The following is a 24,902-nucleotide window of genomic DNA, read 5'->3' as shown; positions in this document are numbered from 1 at the left end:
TCTCTCTCTCTCTCTCTCTCCCTCTCTCCCTCTCTCTTTCTCTCTAACGCTCTCCTCGCTCCCCTCTTCATTCTCTCACCTGTTTCCAAGGCAACTAATGAGATATAATTAATAAGATCTACTAAAGGGAGGGTGCAGAAATGAGTGAGAAGAAGGCTTTGAACAGCGAGAACTCGCTAGCCGGAACGATACGCTATGAAATGCTAGGCTGTATAAGCTGTATATAGGACTTTTCACACGGTTATGTTAGCATCCAATAATACACGCTCATGAGGGTACAATCAAATTCAGTGCAAATTACTTTTAAATCAGTTTGTTAAGAGTCAACATGATAAAGGCACTAAATAGACGATTCTGTAAAGTGAGTAATTAGACACTGATTTATGCTGTATACTCCAGGGGTGGGTTATGGTGATAAAATAATATCACAATATTTGAGGGCATTTTTGCAATGACAATATTCTTGGCAATATGGCAAAATATATATATTTTTTTATTTCATATTATACTACTGGAACAAAACAAAATCATATATATTTTTAACTGACTATTTTGTCAATAGCATTAACTTACCAAACCTCTGATTTTGTGTAATGTAATGTAACCTAAAATTACCTGGCTAAAAGTAACCTAATTATTCCAAAAAAGGGTTATTTTTTTAATTAAGAATACAGTAATTATCCCAATATTATTGTAGGGATCATTAAAATGTATAACAATAAAAATGTATAACATTAAAATGTATAACAATATTATTGTGTTCAATATGATATGGCACACATATGTCTGTCAAAAAAACTAATTATTAGTGGGTAATATACTGTCCCAACAAATGACTGTGATAAATCATATAACAATGGTCTTTTTAAGACCAATTTATGCCACTCATATAATGATAATATTATTACCTAATAATGCTTTTACACTCTTTCAATAAGAGAGACATTTTTTTTTATAATTAGACTACTAAGATAGTGTTATTGAAATATACAGAAGTTTAAGTTTATTAATATTTTTTTTTCCTTATTAAGCAAACACAATGGGTAATATTGAGGCCTACAAAATAGATTGAGCTTACGTCTATTTATTGTATACAATAAGTCGATAGCGTAATTATTGTGACAGGCCTAGGCACACCCCTATAATACAGTATAAAGTCTCAAAGGGTCTTAATTGATCATCTCCTACAAAGTGTTAACAGCTTTTCTGTTTGGCCCTTTCGAGGACCAAATGTTACACTACAAAAAGATGAATCACCGAACAAGACAACCGCAGAAAGTCTATATTTAGCAATTTAAAGCTAAAAAAAAGAGATTGTGCAAAATGAGCTAATGTTGAAGAAATGATCATGAAGTGGTCATGCTTTTTACACGTGATGCAGCCTACGCTAGCCTCGGTTTCTTCCGCACTGACTGAGGAGGGATTTTCAATGTTTTGCATGGGCGGAGGGGAGGGAAAGGGGAAGGATGTGGCGCGATCCGAAATAGCACGGTTTCATTTCTCCAAAACGGACAGAAATAGGAGCTGACAGCATATCTCCTCACAGGAGGATGTGTCTATGGAGGAGCAAATCCGAGATTTGTCTCCAAGTCCTGGTTCCACATGGCAGCGTTTCTGCACCCTACCTGACTCAAACACAGAGGTGTGTCTGATAGCCGCAGATTCTCATTGTCTGGAACTTGTAGCACCGCACAGACAGCCAGGCCCAGCCTCGCAGAAACATTCCGCAGCGTAATTCCCATACCAACTTAATGTCAAATAAACATGAGGGTTTTTTTGTTTGTTTTTAAGGTCAAGTGGTGTTTTGGGTGAAGCAGCCAGGTTCTCCAGCAGTTAGGCAAAGGCTGGCTTTGTTTCTTGCCAGGAATATCTCTTTAATCATCTCTTTATCAAGTGCTCGATCTCTCGCACAGGCCTGCCAAGAGAGTGGATTTGTCTATCCTGTTTTGTGGGTAGCAGGTATGCATGTGCATGTGTAACTGTACATGTGCATACTTGTGTGCATGTGCAAATCTTTTACAACATGTTGTAGGTGTTGTTATCATGTTGGCTCCAAATGCTAACTGCAGTGTAACAAATTTCTATAGTTTTCACAGCCCAGCATTACTGCTGTATAATGAACAAATTACTTACTGTGGAAGCTATTCTGCTTTTTTAGCTTGTATCTCAAGTAGTAAAGAGAAAGTATGTGTTTGTGTGTTTGCAAAGATGCCGTAACTGATACAAAGCATAAAAAAAGAGATTGAAAACCTAATTTTATTTGATTAATTTATTTGAGTGTTTTAATTAAATAACTTCCAGTTGGTATGTTTTGGCCTCCTGTTCTGCTACATGGCACTAGCTACACTGCACTGGGAATGAGAAACTACACTTAGCAAGCACATAATTAAAAAAAAAAAAAAACAGTCTGTAATTAATTATTTTATCTTGGGACATTTAGTTGATAATATCATCAGTTCGGTGTACAAGTACCATTACTGGATTTTTTTTTCTGTGTGTGTGTGTGTGTGTGTACAGGTATATTAACTAGCTAGCTAGCATTACATGTGTTGGTGCTCAAGCTAGTAAACTAACTAGCTCCATGTGGTGAAGCTTGATACTTGTTTATTTCTTACCAGCTACAATACAAAAAAAAAATACATTTTGTCTTCATTTACAGTTTGTAATTTAGTGTTAAAATTATTGCAGTAAAGTCTTTTAAAGTATGTAGCACTGTCTGGCGGCATTTACTAGCACTAAGCACTGCTAACTGTGAGTAGGGCTGCTGCTAACCACAGCTAGGGCTACTGCTAACCACGACTAGCACTGCTGCTAACCATGGCTAGTGCGGCTGCTAAAATATTGAAAACCTAAACTTACTGTAAATAAACAGAAGCAATTTACTCACCCAAATAAACAGTTTTCAGAAGAGAAATCTGAGTAAAGTAACATCCAGCGTTTGTTTGACATAATAACTACAGTTATGTTTTCTTAGGTGCCCCTAGCAGTGAGACATGCTGAATTAGAAGAAAAACATGGCGACACCCTTGCTTCTTACTAATGTCGTTTAAAATACATCTTATAATCTGGTGTGCCTTATACATAGTTCATAAAACACAGTAGTATAATATTTGCTGTAAATACAGCAGCCCATTGATTTGATAATTACAGCACTTTGATTATTACTGTAATAAGAATTATTAAGTACTGTAGAGGTACTCTGACTGAATTTTAAAAATGCATATCGGAAAAAATGTACCACAGCAACTTGATGGTTAATTGCTTTCAGCAAATGGCTACATATTTTCCAATGTTCTTTTTAAAAAGACAAACATCCCTAGTATGCTTCTCTCATACTTCTGGGACATTTCCATTGGTTACATCTTTAGTAATGTTCACAAAAGGGTGACTGGCAATCTAAAAAAGTAAAAAAAATAAAATAAAAAAGACACTTTATTTAACAGCAACAGTATTTCCATCTGTATGTGTGTGTGTAAAATAGAGAGAGGAATAGAAAAGTCTATATTTTGTCTGTTCCAAATACAGCCAGCACTAGCCACCAACACCACTGAGAAAGGAAGTAAGCAGCAAGTGGTTAATCTCTGGCAGTAACCGCCAGCTCTCTTAAACTCTCCACTGACCACACTGTAATCCCAAGCCGGATCAATTCTGGATCAATCACCTATCCTGCTAGCACACAGCTAACCTCAACCAGGGAGGGGCCAGCCACAGAGCCGGAGAGAAAGTCACTTATCACCTCCAGAATACCATCACCACATCCAAAACCCCCAGATGGAGAAGCTCCCACTGCTCTTCAGCAGCTTGATAGCTGAGGATCAGGTAGCAAATCTGGCAACAGTAGTGGAGAAATGTTGAGCTGAGAATGCTTCTTGTAACTGATACAGTAACGCTCCACAATGAACTGTCAACAGAATTAAACTGTCACTGTCGTAACCAAATTCAGATCATTCTACAATGGTAATTTTATACAAGAGAAAAAAATTTACTCTTGGATTATTCCTACTTATGCACATTGATTCATATACTGTCAATTTTCTAGAATTTGTGGGAAAAAATAAATAAATCTCAGGTTTCAGATTACTCACATTGTGCAAGCATGACAATAGGGTTTTGCATTTTAGTACATCTAATCTGAAATGTAGTCAGACATTCCATAAAACTAGATAAGAAGAACCCAAAACAAACACATTATGCAAAACATAGATTTAGTATTGAGCCAAATGTAAAATCCTTTAAATAGATTTGATTTACTTACAGCAACACTACAACACCCTACGCTCACTAAGAAGTCTACAAAGAAATGATAAAAGCAGAATAAATACAATATTTTAGAGCAGCCAAAATAGTGTCTACACTATAACCAAACACAAAAAATTGTTACTAGAACTGACTGGTTTAAGAATAGACTGAAGAAAAGGTTGGTACTGGTTTACCATTCTATAGAAACAGGTTCTATAGAAGCAAAGCCAAATTTGTCCATCATGTTCTTTTTACGCAGATAGAATTACCTATTTATTTGGTAGGCCCACCCTTTTCTCCTAAAACCGCCTTTAATATGTTTACAGTGCAGCCTAAACCACCAGTAGCTAAGCAGATTTTTCACTGGATACACAGTGTGTCTAGTAAGTGTATGGTTTTAACAATAAAACCATGTCATTGAGCTACATGTCATAGTGCAAGCAGCCAACCAAGGTGCTAGACTTGTGATAGCTTCAGTTTTGAGAGGTGTTACACTGTCTATGCTTTTCTAAAGTAACTAGGTTCAAGTTACTGCTGTCTGAAATCACACTAGGTTTAATACTTTTTTTGACAGATAAAAAATTAAGAGACCACTTCAATTTCTGAATCAGTTTCTCTGACAATGAGAAATGGCTGAAATAAAAAAAGATGCAGAGCTTTTAGACCTCAAATAATGCAAAGAAAACAAGTATATTTCATATACAAGTTTTATAAGTTCAGAATTCAATATTTGGTGGAATAATCCTGGTTTTTATTCACACTTTTCATGTATTTTGATATGCTCTCCTCCACCAGTCTTACACACTGCTTTTGGATAACTTTATGTCAAAAAATTTCAAGTAGTTCAGCTTAGTTTGATGGCTTGTGATCATCCATCTTCCTCTTGATTATATTCCGAAGGTTTTTAATTTGGTAAAATCAAAGAAACTCATCATTTTTAAGTGGTCTCTTATTTTTTTTCCAGAGCTGAATTCAATATTGGATAATTCTGCTTAATAAATAACTGTAAAACATTTTCTTTCCACAACACTTGTTTAATTATGATATCTTTATCTAGATCTTACATCAAACACAATTTTATGTTGTACAGTTTTGTAACAATGACCAATGAAACAACACAGCTTATAAATTGTATATTTACTGTTAGTGGTAAAACAGAAGTAAATCAAAGGATTATCAATTTCTTCAGCCATTATTTTGCCTTAGAATGCCTTGTATGCACATCTCTGTCATAAAAAGCATTAAATAGAAATGTTTTAGACTCAGCTTTTTCTCATAACTATTATAAATGTTTCATCACATCAATAATGCATGTCTCAGGTATCAAATATCACAACATTTAGAGTCAAAAAACACTTTAAAAGTCAGGTTCCAATCAAAACCCTGGTAAAGAATACAGAATTCAGACGTGGTAAGTTTCCGGAGAACAGCAGAAACTGTGGTTTACACCGAACCGCAGTGAATGACATTAATATTGTGGAAGCAGATTTTACAATAATTGAACAGGGCAGTCTGAAAGAGAGCAAGGGTTCTCCACAATAGTCATCACTACAATCAATCACGGACCACAGCAAGGGCGAGAGCCATGGAGGGAGGACTCCGCAAGGTGACTTTGACTAGACTAGACGCCTCCGGGACTGCGTAGAAAAAGCCACGGAGGAAACGTCAGTGAGGCTCCTACACTCAAAAAGTCCCTCTATCTCAGTCATTCATTATCTCTCTCTGAGATCTTATAATGAAGCTTACATATCGATAGATTTTCCTTACACTACCTCATAAACTAGCTAACACCTCATAAGCTCTGTACGTTAAAAGAACTAATTAGGGAACTAATGAGAGCAATCAGTTTTGTTAGAGTTAGAGTTCAGTCTGGTTCTTCAGCACAGTGTTCTGTCACTTCATATGGCGTGGTTAAAACTTTGAAAGGCAGAGAAAGAGCGAGGATCTGGAAACAGGGCAATGGATCTCAGGATATCAGGATATATGCCATCTGGATCTGAGCTGGTACAACAAAAACTGTGTCCGAGCTCATGTGTGTGTGTGAGAGAGAAAGAGTGTATGTGTGTGTGTGTGCACGTGAGCTTCTATGTGTATGCCATCAAGAAAAGGACACAAGATTAAAAAAAACTTGCAATAGAACAAGAGATATGCCACCATTGCGCCCCCCACCCCCCACTCCAACCCACGATCGTGTGCAGTAGGAGCGTTGTAACATAATTACTGCTGGGACACTCCTATTCCCAGTGATCCATTTGCGTCAGTCAGGTTTCCAAGCCGAGCCGATGAATGGATTCTCAGTTTCTCAAGGATAAAGCGATGACCCTCACCGAACAGATCCATTTCATGCAGGGAGGCCATTCTCCTGGTGGAAGGTTTTTTTTCCCAGTTTGTGCTAATTGCAGCGCATCTGGGATTTTTTTTTTTTGGGTGCCATGATAAGAACTGCAAAACTATTTGACACCACTTTGATGCATACATGCATGAGTGTTTAGCATGCTGTAATGTGATGGGGCGTGATATTTAGCGTACTGTACACCAGTGCACACTTAACTTACGACTGACACCTCCTATCAAATGCATGTTTTGCTGGAACAACACGATGCTTTTATTTCTGAAAGGATCTGAAGCAGTGCAATATTCCAGCACTAATCAAACGAAAGCTCACTGTTTTAATGTTTTTGTCTCTTTAAACACTCTGAACATTTCCATTACAGTGAGACATCATTGGGAAAGAACTTCAAGCCAGAACTGACAGTGATTTTTCTACAAAGTTCATCATGACAGGCTTTATTCTCATCCTCATTCGAGGGTCCTGTCAGAAAAAAAAACGTTTCTCCTCTATAGTGAAGTCCCAATATATATATTTTTTGTTATGATTACAATACTAAAAATTTTCAACAACAAAGAAATTTAGACAACGTGATCTCTCATATGAAAATGTCGAAAAGTCAATAGTTTCAGTCCAAAATTTGGACATTTTCCATCTCTCCACTGGTAAGGATGTGAACGTGTGTGCTGTGTACTCAAAGGAGAATTGATAAAAACTGTGCCATGCTGAAGAAATGGTGAAGAAAAGCCTACTGTTTATTACTGCTAAAAATATTGCTTTTGTTTTCATATTAAAGAGTTGTTTATTCTTATCCAAAATGGAGACATTATAATGACCACGATCCAATTTATGAAAGCAATAAAAGGGGAAAATATCTAAGGGGTAAAAACTTTTTTATAGGCACATGTTCCTGGTTCAGACCTTGGAGGACAGCTCCAGGGGTCTGGGGTTATGAGTTATAGGCATGTCTGTTCCTTCGGCGGCCATTTTTGCAATGCTAGCGGGCAGTTATCTCTACTCATTCAAGACCAGGCATCTATCTTTTCAAATGAGGACAGAAAAATACTGGAAACTGAAGGTAAATTTAATGTTTCAGATTCACTGATAAAATCTGATTTAAAGAAACATGAATGTATTTTAGCATTTGGCTAAATAAAGCACCAAATTCAGCCTGTTATGGCTACTGCGCTTGCGCAGATCTCCACTTCCGACCCTCTCCTGCCCTCTGCACCAGCAAGCTGATTGGCTGCAATGTTGAACGTTATGAAAGCAGTATGGAAACTCCCATTCATATTTCATTAAGAGTTTGTTGAGTTCTGCATAGGTCTGTGCTAATTCCACCCACATCCCATGAATAGAATAGATGAATGGTCTATGGTGCCCTGTCCATGATTGCAGGTAGACTGCAGGCATTGAACCCACCCCAAATCTAAACAGAAAGAAGCAGCAGCTGGATGAATGTACTCACCCCCAAACACATGTGATGCTATCGTGTGGTTACTGATCCTATCATGTGACCTACTGGGCTTCAAGTTCTGCAGCACTGTGGGCAGCGCTTGCAGATCAGATTCATGGTTCTTTTTCTGCGATATCTGATCCAGCAATTACCAGGCATCAGATTGGTGTCATCCCTAGTCCTTTTCTACATTTTTATCTAAGAAAATAATAATAATAGGTGGTGAAATTACACTACGGGTGGAGATGGGAGCGTTATGCAGACAGTTCCGCGCACGGCCTCAAAGATATCAAAGCTTTTTGACGCCTTTTAACGAATCAGTCAATAAGTGAATCATCCCTGCTCGAGGCGAATCACTGAAATGCTACACTCTAAATGAAGACCTTCTTCTTTTCTTCTCAATCTCACGCACACAAACTCTCTCTCACACACACACGCCTGCGTGCACACAACACTTTCGCTAAAGTCTCCATGAAAGCATTCTTCTGAACTTGCTGTGTGAAGTGATGGCATGTGGCCCTGGATCTGCTGGCAAAGCTGTCCATTAGCATTGGGGGGGGGGGGGGGGGGTGAGACAGAGAGAGAGAGAGAGAGAGAGATACAGGGACGGAGAAAGAGAGACAGAAACACAGGGACAGAGTCGTTACTAGAGATAACTAATCCCACCCAAGCTTTAAGCAGTCAGCCCCCTTCACAAGCACACCCCACCATCACACGCACACACACATTTTGCTCCCCCAAAGGCAGCCTGCTAGCTGTGTTAAGTGGCATGGCAGTCTTTTGATGTTGCCCAGATCCCAACTCAGAAATGGTAAACAGCACAGATGAATCGACATCTTACTCCTGAGGGAACGGAACACATGAGGATATTAGAGATGCCACGAGTTAATGCGTTTCAGCACCACAGACACACACACACACACAAAAACACACACAAATCACAGAATACAGAGATGACACAGTCGTAAGCATGAGGTACTGGAAATCTCTGCTAGCATCATGCCCCGTCTCCATCTGAGAAGAGATACTGTACTGGAAAAACAAGCGCTGCGGTTACATCAGAGAGGAGAGTCGCTTCCCTTCGTTCAAACACTGCGAGAAGACTTTATTTTTGTAACTCCCAGGCAGTTACAGCACCCTCTTATTGGTGGGTTAGTGCTTCTGCTTTTTATGGGAAAACTTTCAAATGGCTTAGAATAAATATTTGATACTATGCTCTTCCCCCTGTGACATTTCAATCCTCTTCATAGTGGCTATGTTCCACAATGCTACATTATATAAAAGCTTTATGCAATCCAGGCAGCGTGGAAGCCTGTGACTCACAAACGGGAAAGGTTGTGAACTGATGAGATTTTTTTAGAGAAAAATTGATGCACAATAATCTCTCAGCAGATGCATAGAGACAGTGTGTCAGGAAAAAAGAAAAAAAAAATACATAAATAATGTAAGTGAATTAGGGGAGGGAACTCAAAAGGTATGCAATCTGATGATGGCGGAGGTGTCTCAGTATGATACATATTAATTCCATACAGAAATAAATAGAAATAATAAATAAAGCCTGAATATGTGCTTTGTATTCAGTTTAATAAAAAAATTATCAACTGATTTCACTAGAAGTCTATGGTCCAACATGCCACTAAATCAGTTAAATAATGCACTCTATGTATCGAAAAATAAAGTCAAATAATGTGTAATGTGCAAAAGTAAACTGCCTCTAGTATTTTTTTTTATGGAAAATAAAATGTGTGATAAGTTTCATTAAATTGGCTGTATGTGACAAGTGCATGCACACATTGCAATGACAATGCTGAAACTATATATCGTACAGCCCTACAATTTAACACACCTATAAAATCACAACCCTTACAAAAAAAAAAGGCCTGCGGCGACCAGTCAATGTAATCAAACTCAACAATTACAAAATGCACTGATATGCGAAACATGCAGCGCACTCACCCACAAGTATTTAACGTGTGGGAGTATTTTTGGACTCCTAACGATGCAGTGCTCTGTAAGCTTTGCAAAGTGGAAATGGCTTATTGAGTGCTTGAAATGCAAGCATTCTGAAAGACTTTGCCAAAACAGCAGCAAGACAAGACCAACAAGGCCGGTTCACACCTACTGCGGACACAGGTGCCATAGTCATAGTAGCATTTTAGTATAGATACTTCCTTTTTAGGTAAAACACAGTAATTAAATTAAACTGTATCAGGAATTCGAGCTCTAGTATTTTTGGATAAATATGAAAAAAAAAAATTCTCTACAACATATAATAACTGAAATATTAAAAGAACACCTTTGAATTGACCATATAGAGAAACCCACATTATTTACAAATAATTAATCATGTTGAAAAGAGCTTCACTTGCAACATTCTTATTTATTTATTTTCAAATGAGAGACATATTACACATAGTTCAACCAAACAATAGCCTCTTTATTTTCTTAATGATTCTCTACATAATAATTATTATAATTAGAAGAACAACAATAACAGAATGTGCTGTGAAATACTGTATACTTTAGTGTCATAAAATTGTGTATCATATATTTTTGAGACAGTTATCAACTATGAAAATCTCTTACTGTTTCAGCCCTATAGGTGCATGACATAAGGCCCCTTCATGCTCACTGTACTATGATAGATTGTATCATAATAATTTTCTTGAAAGATGATCAATGACAAACCCTCAGAGGAGACCAGGTGATCTATCTAAATGGTAATTTAGTTAGATTCAGGCTAATTTAATTGTCAGATTGTTAATCTGATTAAACACCACAACCACTATTACTACTATTACTACTACTACTAATAATAATAATAATAATAATAATAATAATAATAATAATAATAATAATAGACAGGATTTTGTCAATGAAAAATTTTAAAATTAAAATGACAGCCACCCAAGCCATAAAACCCCCCAGGTCTCGGTGGGGCAGCTAAACAAAAACACAATTGCTTCTACCCTGCAATTTCCTCAGGCCACAACCACAGAAAAAGAGAAAACAACTGGCAAGTTCAACCAATCCTTTCAGTTCATTATAGGCTAAACGACTGAAATAGTCTGAAATAGTACGATTCATTCAGGATCTGTTTGGTTTTGAATCCTGTGTTAAGTTTTTGCAAGGCTGAAACCGCAGGCAATTTTGCGTAGCCTCTGATGAGACACTAGAAAAGATGCAGAAGCGAGGATCCTCACAGCATTCAGGCACCAGAGAGGATTTAAGAAGAGTGCTGCTCTGTCGTCTTTTTTTTTTCTCCTTTTATTCAGAGCCAAAGCTGAGTAACAATTTCATTTTAAAATATAGATGTTCTTACATAAACATCTGCTCGCTGCAGCGCTGCTGTTTACACAATGTGGCCTTCGATGGAGGCTCTTCCTTAGAAAACTTGCGGCTCTTTTAGTAATGAACTGAATCTGCACGCACTGAAACTTCTTCGCACAGACTTATCTTCCAACAAAACGCTTGTTTTCAGAGAGTGTAGAAAGTGTAGAATTCACTGCAAGCTCTCCTTGGACTCAACAAACATGAGCAACAGCAGGCAGGAGCAAAAGAGACTAAACACAATGAATATAATGACCTTGAATACAAAGAAAGAACACGTCTACTGAAGGTAGGCATGGACTTTTAACTGTGCAGGCAGTTGAAGGACTTATCCAGATATGAATTACAAGCATTTACGAAACCTTATAGTGCGCAATACACTCGACAGAGCTACAGTGAGGATACATGATACAGTACAGACACAGAGAGGAAACATGAAGGTATAAAGTGTGGTAAAAAACGTGGTTTACAGATGGTGTTTGGAGTCCAACTGGCTGATCCGTGCCTCACCCACAAAGGTGTTGTTTCATACGAGGTGCTGAAAGGATGAGGGGCTTTATGAAACACTGGGAAAAATAACAATAGCAATGCTAACCGCACAACAGCATTGCTAAACATCTGGTAGAAATGCTACTGACCTGGTAGCAATGCTACCAGTTCGGTAGCAATGATATCAGCATTATAAACAGAATGATGCTAAACAGAAAGGGTCCCATATTGATGAAATTAACTTATCAGATATCGGATGGACAGGGCCGATCTATTAACCAATCCAGATTACGGTACATTGGCCCCTCACTAACGCTAACCGTGTGGTAGCAAAGCTCACAGTGGGTTAACAAGGCCGGGTAAGGGTGGCAGCCCCTTGCTCACGCTGCAGTAGTGGTTATGGGTGAAACTGGCAGCGTGGTACAACAACAGTGTGAAAGTGATGCTGGCAGATAACATGCAACTATTGTTGTTAAATATGTTTGCATATATGCAAAGTAGACTAATAGACTAATTTAGACAAATACTGGGATTATATAAATGAATAATGGATTATTTAAATATATAAATGATCAATACATTTTTAAACCCATTCTTAGTCACAGTATCTTCAGAAAAGCTGAAAGAACAACCAGTGAACCAGTTACACAGTCACTGGCACACAAGGCTCAATTATGCAATCTGTAAAAGACCCCCCCTCTCAGTTTCCAGAACTTGAAAAGACGCTGCTAACGTCTTAATATTAGAAACCACATGACACCTTCTGAAGCCTTATTGTGGTTTCTATGTCTCAACGGGTGCATGCAGTTTTGGTGGCACTAGGGTGACCTATTCAAGCTGATTCTCTTTCAGTTAAACATTCCAAGATGCTCTACAAAGCTTGACCAGTCTCACAAAAGGTGCTACAGAATTATGGGTGGAGCATGAATCTGTCAATTGTGCCTAAATGATTAACTGTAGCTGAGACTGCAGTCTTGTATCTTTTCTGCTCTCAGACACCCCCCCCCCCCCTTCTTGTGTGCAAGGCCAGAGATTTAGAGGCAACTGGAGCACCGTAAGGAGCTCAGTGAAGGGCCACAGAAGGGCAGCATGACATATAAGGGCCCAGAGAGGCCCTGGCCAAGTACGGCAAGAGAACAGCTGAGATACCACCGCCCGCCCCCGCCCATGAGTCTACTGTTTCACCTGGATCAACACAGCATGTCACAGAGGGACAGAGGGATCTCATAAGAGAGAGGCAGGGGTGGGCCAGAGAAAAGAAGAAGTAATAGGCTGATAATAGTGATGTATATCAGAACAAACCTGGCACTATGATTTGTATCATAATATATTGTGATATATTGTGATGATGTAAGCAAGGTGAAATCATTTAAATCAAATTTTAGCTTACTGACACCAAGCTTTACATACACACTCTTTAGTAAAAAAAAAAAAAAAAAAAAAAAAAAAAAAAAAAAAGATTTGTGTTTTTGAGAATTTATACAGTCCTTTAAAATATAATATAGCAATATTGCCTATAACAGCCCTATTAAAACACTTGCAGATTTGACAGTTTGCGTAACCTCAAAGCTTAAAATTGCATTCCAATACAATACTACCAAATTCATTGATTTAAAAAAATGAAAAAGCAAGTAATTCCAAACAATTTCTGCCCCTTAAATGTTTTCTTTCTCTTTTTTATCTGGGCAATTTTCTTTCCATTAAAAATAAAAATGTGTTTTATTTAGACTTATTTACCTTTATACATGAAGGCACTTGAAATAAAATGACTTACTATAATAAATAAAATATATCCTTCAAAATATGGCTATACCTTGGAAGGATTCCTTAAACTGGAAAGAACTTTATGCAGGCCCAATTAAGTAACTAAACATCTCTGCAGTTTAAGGGATAATCCTTAATTTATCTTTCTTTTTTTATCTTTTCTCTATAATTGGGTAACATTTATATGTACTGTTTAACATATTCATCAAGTGCACGTCTCATTGTTGAAATCTGCTCTCTGTGATTTCGTAATTGCGCCTTTCTTCCCGGAGGGGGTGGCGTCATGTTTTCCCTGGCTCAAAATCACCCGTGCCTGTTTGAGGCCATAGGGAGGCTGATGTCATGCCAGTAAAGCTGATACTTCCCTGTCCTGCCTTTCATTTCTTGTCCTTACATGGCAGAGGTCAGCTGCACTGTATTGGCCCCCGAACCTTCTCATCTCATCTCCTCCTCCCGCCTGTATCTCACTGCGATCCTGACCACTGGTGTAGGGTCGCGGAAGCCTATTGACTGATGGCCGCGGCTGACCCTTTCGCATACTGATCTGTGTTCGATGAGAGTAAAGTCAATGCTCAGGATTCGGCATGAGGAAACCTAATAGGATTGGGTGGCCGTTAATGAGAGGAAACAAACTGCTCCTTCTGCGAGAGCGAAATCCATAGAGAACTTCAGACCGTGGAGAAGAGGCTGTACAGCGGGCGGTATGAAAATCGGGGCGGAAAGCTGGATTCCAGCCGGAAACATTTAGTCATAAAAAAAATCATTGTAGCTAGCATTTATATGAATATGAACCCTCAGTATGGGGAGCGCTCATCTTTCAGGGAAGCTAAGATAAAGAGCCCCGTTTACATCCAACAACAGAGATTTTATACAGGCAACCCGCTATCAGAGCAGTGCAGACAGTGGGAAAAAATGGAGCATGTTCCAGGAGGCCCTGACAAATCACTAGGGTCGTATATTACAGGAATTACATCTTCGCAAATTGAAGGGATTAGGGTCATTTAAAACTCCCCGGCAGTCAAACGTGACATAGTGTCTGTGCCAAGCCCTTATCAGCAGCCTCCTCAGCCAGATCAGACATGTGTTTGGGGTTAGGGAGGGGCAGGCCCGTCCAAAATACCGTCATTTAGCATCTTATATTCCAAACAGACACACGGCTAATTACCCTAGTCATGCGTAAACACAAAACGTCCGCCTCCGAAGCACAAGCTCTTGGGCAGTAATTGATTTTCTTAGCACTTTTTTCCCCCCGGAGAGGCTAAAATCTAAGCAGAAGCAAATTAGAACAGCGCTGCTTCAACATTTGGGTAACGAAAGGGAGCTCAAATGACACAAAGCCATCCTATCAAATCAGCACTGTGGATTCAGCATGGTGCGTTCTTCCCCCGCTGACCATGAGGTCAAGCAGACCACATCTTAAGTCACTTCCTAAGCCTTAGAGGACAGTGGGAACGGCCACATCCCTCTGGTGGGGCCGGAATGTCAAGCTTACTGCCTGGGAGAAAAACACGGATGCGGGCCCCTCTTCCTGCTCCCTGCTGGACACAGCAGCTGCTGGAGGCCTCACACTTCTTACTGTATTGGAGGCCTCACACTTCTTACTGTATCAGAGGCCTCACACTGAGACCACAGGAATGCATTATCAGCTAGTAGATTGTAACTGTGGTGGATTCAACAAGTGGAGAAATTATGTAGAAAGACTGTAGATGAATTCTGAACAGTACAGGTTTGGCACCAATAGAAGCCAATAAAAGTCAAGTGCAGACTCAAATCAGTTCATTTTCATTAACTATGTAATAATCAGGGTACCATTATTTATTCAATTAATTCAATATCATGTAATTATCATGTAGTAAAGAAGTATTATATGAGGTTTACCGTGTCCCACTGTGTCATGAAGGCTAAGGAAACTTGTGGGACATGCATGTCAGATCTCCTGCATTGAATGTGGATTTTGATATTGTGCAGAGTCGCTTGTCTCTCTCTTCACATGGACAATTTAGCCAGACGCCATTGGTCACGATCATTACCACTCATATAAACTCATCATCACATTACTGTACAATATGTAGATTTAACCTCAATTTTTTTGCTGACTTCAGTACTGCTTGTTGTGTTGACTTATCATGAAAAGCCTATCAACATTACAAGGCTGATATGGGGACCTTCTATAAAAACATTTTTTTCTGTTTTTTTTTGTATAATTTATTAATCTACAATATATTTATATAATATTGCTCAAAAATCTGAGACAATATGTAACATCCAAAAAATGGTTATCGTGACAGACCTAAAAGCGTCTCAACACAGTGTGCTAATACTTCATATTCAACTTCATATGATAGCCCCCAAGTGAACTTAATAGTCATGATACAACCCTACAAAAATTTTTAGTAATTACTTTAGTAATTACTTTAATTATTACTTGCATTGTTTGGTAGAACAGTGTATTATAGTGCATCACATGATACACTGTTCTAGCAAACAATGTTAAGTCATTTTTTTTTTTATATTACATTTTAAAATTAAACAAAATGACACTAAACAACAATCTTAAACTTAAAGTTCAGCAGTCGAATTTTCAGGCTTAACACACAAGCAATTGAAAAACTTTCAGAACATGAGAAGGCCAAATCATTGTTCCTAAGTCTGTGATGCAATCAAGCTTAAGTGACGTTATGTTATTTGCTGCTGGGAATCAGCAACAGGTTTGGAGTTCCAAACTAGCATGCCTCTGGTAGAATATGATTTTAAACAAAGCAGGCACGCCCAGAACCAGTCGATGTCTCAGCTTTTGTTCCTGAAGTGCCAAACATGCTTTCAGCTCTGGGTGATGTCAGCATACAGTTGAGGAATGTCTGAGAACTCAATGACGTGGACGGGGTGAGAGCTACTATGAACTGAAACAATCTCACCCAGCTCAGTGTGTCAGAGGAGTAGGATAAAAGGGGTTTGGGGAAAAGGGTTTTGTTTAGGTGGCTGAAAAAAATACAGATGTAAAAAAATAAATAAAAATAACCATTGAATGAGGGCCTATATTTTGTTTTCACATGCATAGTTAGTTTGCTCTGGTTTGGATCCATTTACAATTTACTTTGAGTAAACTTGGATTGTTTTCCATTTGGTTTGGTTTGTTTTCACACAGAGAAAAAAGGTAAGTGCACCAAAAAGTGTCAAAACAAACCATGAGAGAATGCTCTCTCCTCTTATTGGTCAGACTGTCTGGGGCAAAGCAAGCAAGTAAATACAGAAAGAAGGACCTGTGTTCTGGATTTGTGTAAAATTCTGTGCATTTGTTGGAAGCTGTAGTAAATTATCTGCCTAATATACCAGGCTAAACTACATCTGCAGAGCTGTTTATCTTAAACTTGTGGGGGCAGTTTCACAGACAGGAATTAGACCTAGACCTACACCTGTGGAGTGCGCTTGATAGTCGAGACAGATCAAGGCCAGATCACATTGTCAATACTAGGCCAGCCACCCCAATTACGTTGTCACTTAAATTATCCTACATTATTTAGAGATTAACTTAATGGCTTTTGCTGATATTATAATGTTCTATTCTCATTATACTGCCAATTTTGTTTAGTTTTTTACTTTTGTTAGTAAGCAGAGTCTATTAATGTGAATGAGAAAGTATGTCACATTTGTTTATAAACTGCATTTTTATTTGTGTTATTTATTGATTATTTTAGTGTAAAATGTTTATGGCTGAATAACCTTAATGTTTAAAATGGTGTAAATGCATAAATGGTAAATGCTAAAATGGTCTTAAAATGACGACCATTGTCACCGGTTGTTTTTGTCTGTCTGAGTGCGATTACTGTATTCACACCTGCCCAAACTAAGCAAACCAAGATTGTTTTAAAGTGACTAAAATGTGTAAAAAGTGCCTGTTAACACTTTTAAAAACACTTCTGACACTTGCAAATATAATTTGTAGTAATAGGTGTTTAAGAACCCTTGATGGCAAGCTACTGGATGGAACCTTTGATTCGCACAATATTAAAAAACAAAATGTTGTAAATATTCCTGATATTACAATTTGCTACCTACTAGACAAACTAGACATTATCTATGATAATCAATCCCAGAATGAGTGTTGGAGTAAGCTATTAATTCAAAACAGCTGTCAATGTATCTGCATCACACTCGTTATAAACATGTCACTCATGAAGTGTATGCATGACAGCATTCAACGAGGATATCCTGAGCATGCAGTTCAACATGCAGCGCAGCACGCAGCTGCGGTCTGAAGCTACCTTAGTGGTGCCCACAGAGCAGAGGTAATGAGAGAACTGGAAGGGGGGGTGGAGTGCAAAACACAGGTGCACACTGCATCACTCAGACCCATCAGCCCCCCGTCTCAGCCAGTACTCCTCCTGGGAGCCCCTCAGAAGACCCACTTCCTGCTACGCAGCTATTGCAACTGATTGCATGATATGACCTTACAGAAGTAAAGTCAGGGTCTTTGTCACCATCTTATAGGCTTTTGTGAAAGTTTCAAAGATTAAATGAGCCCTTTCAGTAAAAAAAAAAAAAAAAACATATCAAAAAACATATCTGCCTTTTGGCAGAAATCTATATGAAATATAATAAAGAGGGAAATGCTTTTTACTAGAAGGGTTTATTTATTTATTTAAAAAATACATTCTCAAATAGTTTTTAATTCAATATGAGCTGGTAGAACCACAAGCAAAATCCAAATAACCATTATTCATCGTCTTTCAGTAAAAAAAAAACAAAAAAAACTTAATTTTGTTAGTATTCTGTCCTGTCCTAGTTCAACTGACTTGGGTTCACAGAGGGGGCACTAAGGGTATGCACTCTGAAGTGGAAAGTAAGTAATGATGTATGGAAACCTACCACTTCCCACAAATTTTAAATGAATAAGCAGTGATGAAACAGTACTGTATGAATCATTAGATTACTGTATTCTATGATTTATCAGGTCTTATCATACAGTTTGATTCATTTTTGTCAAATTCAGAACTGTGCTCTCACAATCATGCAGTTACATTGTCTACTGTGCGACTTCCAGGCCGTGAGATAAGTATTGCATTTAAGAAAGAAAAAAAAACTGATTTGGACACTTTTCATGAACATATTATTCATTAACAAATGCTACCAAGTTAGTCAAGCGACAGAGACAAGCATTGTGTCCCATGACTTTTGCTGTGTCTCACAGAAGCTAAAGAAAGTGGAAGTAACATCATAAATAGTATATGTTTGCCATGTCTTGGCTGAAGAATTTGGCCAAAATACTTGCCATTCCCTTTAAGAGTCAGGTGTGTTCTGACTGTGGCAGAAAAGTTCATTTGGGTTAAAGTTGGGTCTGTGCATTGCTGCGTGTCCTTGTGTGAGTGTGTGTGTGTGTGTGTGTGTAATAAGCAGGATTTTACACGTGTTGAACCTGAGTTGCTAAGCAATAAACGTCTGACAGTTGACTGTTATCAGGGTTCATTTTAGTCAGTGGTGCACCTGTGTTTTCTGCTGCCAAGATAGCAATATGCAAGAAATGTACCTGAACACACTTCACTTCCAGACCACCACGCCAATCAGTGGTGCACTGTTTCTTTTTTAGATAGCAATAAGCATTGTTACACGCCTAGCGCAGGGTCTAAGATAGGGTGCTTTGTCTAAGTGGATGGTTCTTCGGTCCTGTTTGGAACTTCGGTTAGCAGTTTGAAACTCAGAATTATATGAAACTTCACATTCATATTCATACAGCCACATTCTGATTAGTCACTGAACAAATAAACATGGAATAATAATAAAAAATGCAAACTTTTCTTATAAGGGCAAGTAGAGCAAGATGTTTTGATTTGGAACAGAACCAATTACTCAAAGTCGCATGCTACGATTGGCTTGTGTCAAGGTTATTAAACCTTTGCGTATTTCATATCTATTGTGGACAGTTTTACTCCATCGCCACACAAAGTTTTATATTTACAACTCCAGCTGAGCTGACTGTAATAAAATGACAGAGACATGCGTCTAAAGATAGTGAGCTGAGTGTCAATCCCCTGAGACTCGCTATGAAAAAAGCTTGAGAAGATATGAGACAAAAGATGGGCGCTGCCTCTCCGCTCCGACTCCCAGATCAACACAATAAATCCAAATTTGGCGGCTGTTGAGGGGGAGGGGATTCACCTTGCAGGAAAGAATCATTGCTGTACAGATACTTCTCTGACTAAGAATATATCAAACCTGATCCTCATCAAAGATTCCACGAGAATTCACAGTAAAACAGATGAAACAGCAGTTTTGTTCCAATTAAACCGGGTACAGTAGTGACAACACAACAGATCAAAGACACTGAAGTCTTAATAACAGCTTATGTTAACAAACATGAGACCCAGCTAAAAGTGCTAACAGCACAAAATGCTGCGACTAAATAGAGCAGGCTAAAGCCTAGCGCTACACAAAATGTGCATAATAGGGACATCTCACCAACATCTAACCAACACCATTTACAAGTATGAACCATAATCAAACAGATTTTTCTCAAGATGCCGACTAAAGACTGTTTATTAACCATTAATTAAGCCATTAATAATGCAGCTTTACCAAGATATGGGTCCAAACATCTTATGAGTAAGCACCATGGTGATGGTGGCAACAGCGGCAAGAAAAAACTACCTCATACTAAGAGGAAGAAACCTTGGAAGGAAGCAAGACTCAGTAAAAGGAACCAATACTCATCTGGTTTACCCAAACAGCACAAACAAATAACATACCCATTAAATTAAACATTTTTTATAAACACTATTACGTTTCAAACATTGTGTTTTGTATTGGTACATCCAAATCGGGCCCTAATTTCTAATACTAACCAGTTTTTGAGTATGAACTACATAAAACTACATAGTAATAAAAGTGCTAACATTGAGTATTCTCAAATATCCACAATACAATACAGACACTATTATCCATCTGGAAAAAAAAAATTACAAAGTACAGCCTCCGCACAGCCTTCACACCTAAATTCTTTGGTTCAGACTTCTAGACGTTTCTGTTTCTTCTGAACTAAAATAGCAGGTGTGAAAGGGCAACAAACTTTTTTTAATGGTTTAGACTTTTGGACCAAATAAAGGAAGCTATGGCTGTCAATTATCACTCAATAAATATAGGAAGATAAAAAAAAAGTGTGTTGTACCATAATCTGTCACTGATGATTCCTGTATCTACTGTGACTGTAGATTAAAACATAATGTTAATCCTTCCACTAATTATATGTATCTGAATTGAGATAATCCTATGTATTTTGGTAGGAGAACTCAATGAAAACAAAATGACCTTTTTTTTGTTTGAAGTAGAAATTGGTAAGTTTTTTGCTTTACATTGTGTGAACCTTTAATGATAAATGGACCACCAAATATGTTCTAAAAGTAAGATTTTGAGGAGTAATGAATTACTACTGTACAGAAGCATTTCAAAGGTTATATTACTGAAGAACCACCTTCAGATCACTGAACTTTTCCAGTCCTATGGTGAGTCCATAAGTTCTGAATTAGGTCAATTATCTCCTGTGAGTATAGTGTTTGGTGGGGCAGTGTTTAGCCTCACGCTCGCTGGTGAGTGGGCAGCGGCCTGGCAGTGTGAGGAGGCAGAGAGGAGGAGGATCAGTGTGGGGTGGAAAGAGGATAAGCTGGAGATTTGGGCTTCTGCTCTGGCTCCAAGGCTAAACACACAACCCGTGCGCACGCGTGCACGTTCACACTCTTTCTTTCTTCCTTTCTTTCTCTCTCCAACTCAGTATCTCTCTGACACACACACACACACACACAAACACACACACGGTCTGGCACAATTCTAGCAGAGTAGCTAGGCCCGGGGTGAAGATGCCTCCAGCCAGGGCGTCTGGTGCAAGGATAGCGCCTGCAGGAAGGGTAAAGAGGAGGCAGGGAGGAGCCCGTCGATCCCTAAGCCTCTCTGTCCTGCTCAGCAGCACATGTGCTGAGTGCGCCATATAAGGTGGCTTACCACCACAGGTCAGAGCCAAGGGCAGGGCAGTTGAAAGGTCAGCGCTGGCCGGTTCTTTAGGCTAAACAGTCGCATTGCACCGGCCACGCTCCATTAACTCAGCAGAGGGCGTAAACGTCAGCTGCACCCACGGATACTGTTACAAGAGGGATTTGCTGTTTTTTGTTTATGCTCTCCTCTACATGCGTGTGTGCAATGAACCTTAAACACTCCACGGGGCAAGTTAGGTTAGCGTGGAGGTATGGCAGGGTTCAAGCATGTCACGGAAATGAAAATTCCGAGCTGTGTGGCAAGAAATTGGGTCTCCTGTCTGGGCATTGTCAAAGACAAGTTTAAAAGTGCATATTAAACATAATGAAACAGTTTTATGATTCACAAAACTCGGTTAAGGTCGTAAACACAAGATCTACAGACTTGGGACGTGTGGTTCTTTATATCAGTGGAAAATTGGTCCTTTTTCCCCCATAATAAATCTCTTATTTTCCTGAATACTCACTCACAACATGAACAATCTGTTTAATTGGAAATTTGATCCGGTGTGTCTGCGGTGTTTTATGTATTGTGCACTAAAAGGCTTTTATTAAACCTACTACAGTACACGTCCAGCTTTAAATGATTTTAGCACAAGATAAACTGACATTAAAATTGTAGGTAAGATTTAAACTTTACATAAGGGACACATATGAAATTACGTAGTAATCAAAAAGTGTTTGTTGTCCACAATCAAAAATATATTGAAATACAGAAAAAAATGTTGACACTATTAAACTTCTAAATCCTAAACAAATTAATAAAAAATATATATTAGATGGGTGGTGTGTATGTAAAACCACTTCACTTATCCCACTGCTCATTGAGCTCCACTGACTACTGGTTGATACTCGCATTAAATTAAAACCTTTAACAATCGCCTACAAGGTGATGACACAGCAGGCTCCTTCCTACCTGCACTCACTACTGAAGGCTTATGTTACCCCTCATCAAGTAAACATTGCCTAGCTTTGCCAAACATTCACACAAAGCAATCCAGACTGTTCTCAGACAGAGTTCCCCAATCGTGGAACAAACTACCTTCCTCTAACAGATCAGGAGAATCTGAAAAAAAGACATAGCTCTTCAAAGAGCACTTACTCTCCTAACACCCCTAACAAACTAATGATTTCTAACCTCATTTCCTTCTTCCCCTCCTTTCCTCCTCCATCCCACTATTTCCATTTGGCCTCCTTTAGGCCCGGTCTTAAAACCTTTTTTTTTTTTTTTTTTTTGTCTTGAACTTCTATGTCTGTAAGTCGCTTCGGATAGAAGCATCTGCCAAATGTAATGTAATGCAATGTAATATAGACTCAGTTTAAGCATACTGCTGGATCAATCATGCAGAATCTTATACTTGATTTTATGATCTTTTTATCTGAAAAAGCTTTTTGCCTTTAGATTTTATACATATTTGGATCAGTTCGCCGATTAGCAAGACGGCCCTCTTTTAATTATTCCAGTATGCAGATGACCATCAGCGCGTGACTATCCGAAAAAGATCTTTCCAGGTAATGGAAAAAAAGCAACAAAAATACATTCAGCTGACATGTGTCTAGCCAGATAATTCGCCGCTGAAAGCCCCCTCACATGTTCTTGTTTAATTATAACTTTGCGCCTCCCTGGTCCCCCCTTTCGAGCCCCCCAAAAAAATGTCAGAACACTGGATATAAGTGTTTAAATATGATTTGATAAATATTCACTTTGAAACCTTATCCGCGTGTCAGAAAGTGAGCAGTATTTATAAAGCGCATGTGGTGCAGCGAGGCTTGTGCCAACGTTGCTCGCTAATCCCCAGGCCAATGGGTTTGGAAGTCATCATCGCTACATATTAAGGGCCTACCTAATAAAGTTAAAACTGTGGAGCCTAAGAACCTGATAGATGGTTTTATTTGGCAAGTGTCGGGGAAGCCTATTTACGGGCTGTAACAGGCCTAGGTCTGTGCGGAGGAAGGAGATGAGGCAGGAGGGGGAAAAAAAGTGACGAGGAGCTAATATTTTGCTACACGTCTTAAGCGATGATCTTTCTGTTTGCCTAGCATGTTTCTCGTATCCTGGGGTAACCTATTTAGCATCAAACGTGTGGCGAGGTGGCGCGGCGGTGGGACAGGAGGCAGCCAGAGGTTTCTGGTTTTGGAGCCGCTCCTCTGGGCTGATTGCTGGGTGACCCCGCTGGGACGCCGTGCATTCCACTTAGTTAGCGGGCCGTTCCAAAACCCACAGATAATAGAGAGGGGGAAGTCAGCAGTGGCTAAATCACCACAAATTCATCTGCGCAGGATCCATGCATATTCATAACCCTGCTGCCATTTTCAACAGTAGAATCTTTTATGCCGTTTTCTTGTTTGATAAAAGATCCTCCGAGATGTTTCCTGGAGGAGGAAAAAACAAAAAGTCTGCGTTGCCCACACAAGCACGACCATGGCTAAAGCATTATCTGCTGGGTTCAAGATTCTGCATCCTGCCTCCAGGTCTCGCGGGAGAGCGCTGGAATCTCCAGCTCAGTGATGGTGCTCCAGTAAACAATGAATCACGCCGGACCTGAGCATGCGCGAGCGAGGAGCAGAGCTGGCGAAACGAAAACAAAAAACTAGCGAGAGTTTCACAAACGTGGAGCAGAAGCATGGCACATTCCTTACAGCTGATCCAGGAAATATTTGGAGCACAATTGCCAAAGTGCCTTCACACTTTACTCTGAGAAAAAGGATAGGCCCACTGCAAGGGTGGACGAGAGACTACTGACTATAAAAGAACAATGTCTTTATGTGATTCTTTAAAGTGCTGTCAAGTCAGTTCTGAACTTATAAACTGTTAAAAGTCTAAAACTTCTTCTTGGCTTCTTGTACCATAAGGTCTGGCACTGGCTTTACACATCAATTACTTGCCAGTGATTTCAGTAGACTGAAACCTGATTGGTAACCCTGGGATCCAGTGAATCAGACACAGCAGTGCTGCTGGAGTTTTTAAACTCCTCAGTGTCAATAATGGCTAAGTCACGCAATTTATTACTGCTTTTAAAAGCTGCTCTTAATTTAAACTCTAAAACTGGCTCTCTAAACCTTAAGGCCCTGCACTGGGTTCACAGGTTTAAACACTAGTTTCTAGTTGCAACTTGATTGTAAAGAAAATCCCTGAATTGTTCAAAAAATACCACTATGACTACCTGGTGCTTTGCTAGCTAGCTGCTAATCCAAGTTATCCACTCTGCTGATACATATACAGTGACCCCTTCTGACAATGTTAATAAAGCACCCGGACAGGATTTCCAAATCAAATAAA

At 39.0% G+C, this 24,902-nt stretch overlaps 1 protein-coding gene across 8 annotated transcripts in view; it reads right to left on the bottom strand.

The window, feature by feature from the left end:
- mef2aa (myocyte enhancer factor 2aa) overlaps positions 1 to 24,902 on the bottom strand; it is a 163,190-nt gene that overhangs the window by 122,725 nt on the left and 15,563 nt on the right. The gene's annotated exons all lie outside the window — the stretch shown is intronic.

The sequence above is a fragment of the Astyanax mexicanus genome, chromosome 9 (genome assembly GCF_023375975.1).
Source record: "Astyanax mexicanus isolate ESR-SI-001 chromosome 9, AstMex3_surface, whole genome shotgun sequence".
NCBI lineage: Eukaryota > Metazoa > Chordata > Actinopteri > Characiformes > Acestrorhamphidae > Astyanax > Astyanax mexicanus.
Note: the sequence above shows the minus strand (reverse complement) of the source record. Positions and strands in the feature narration are given on the sequence as shown.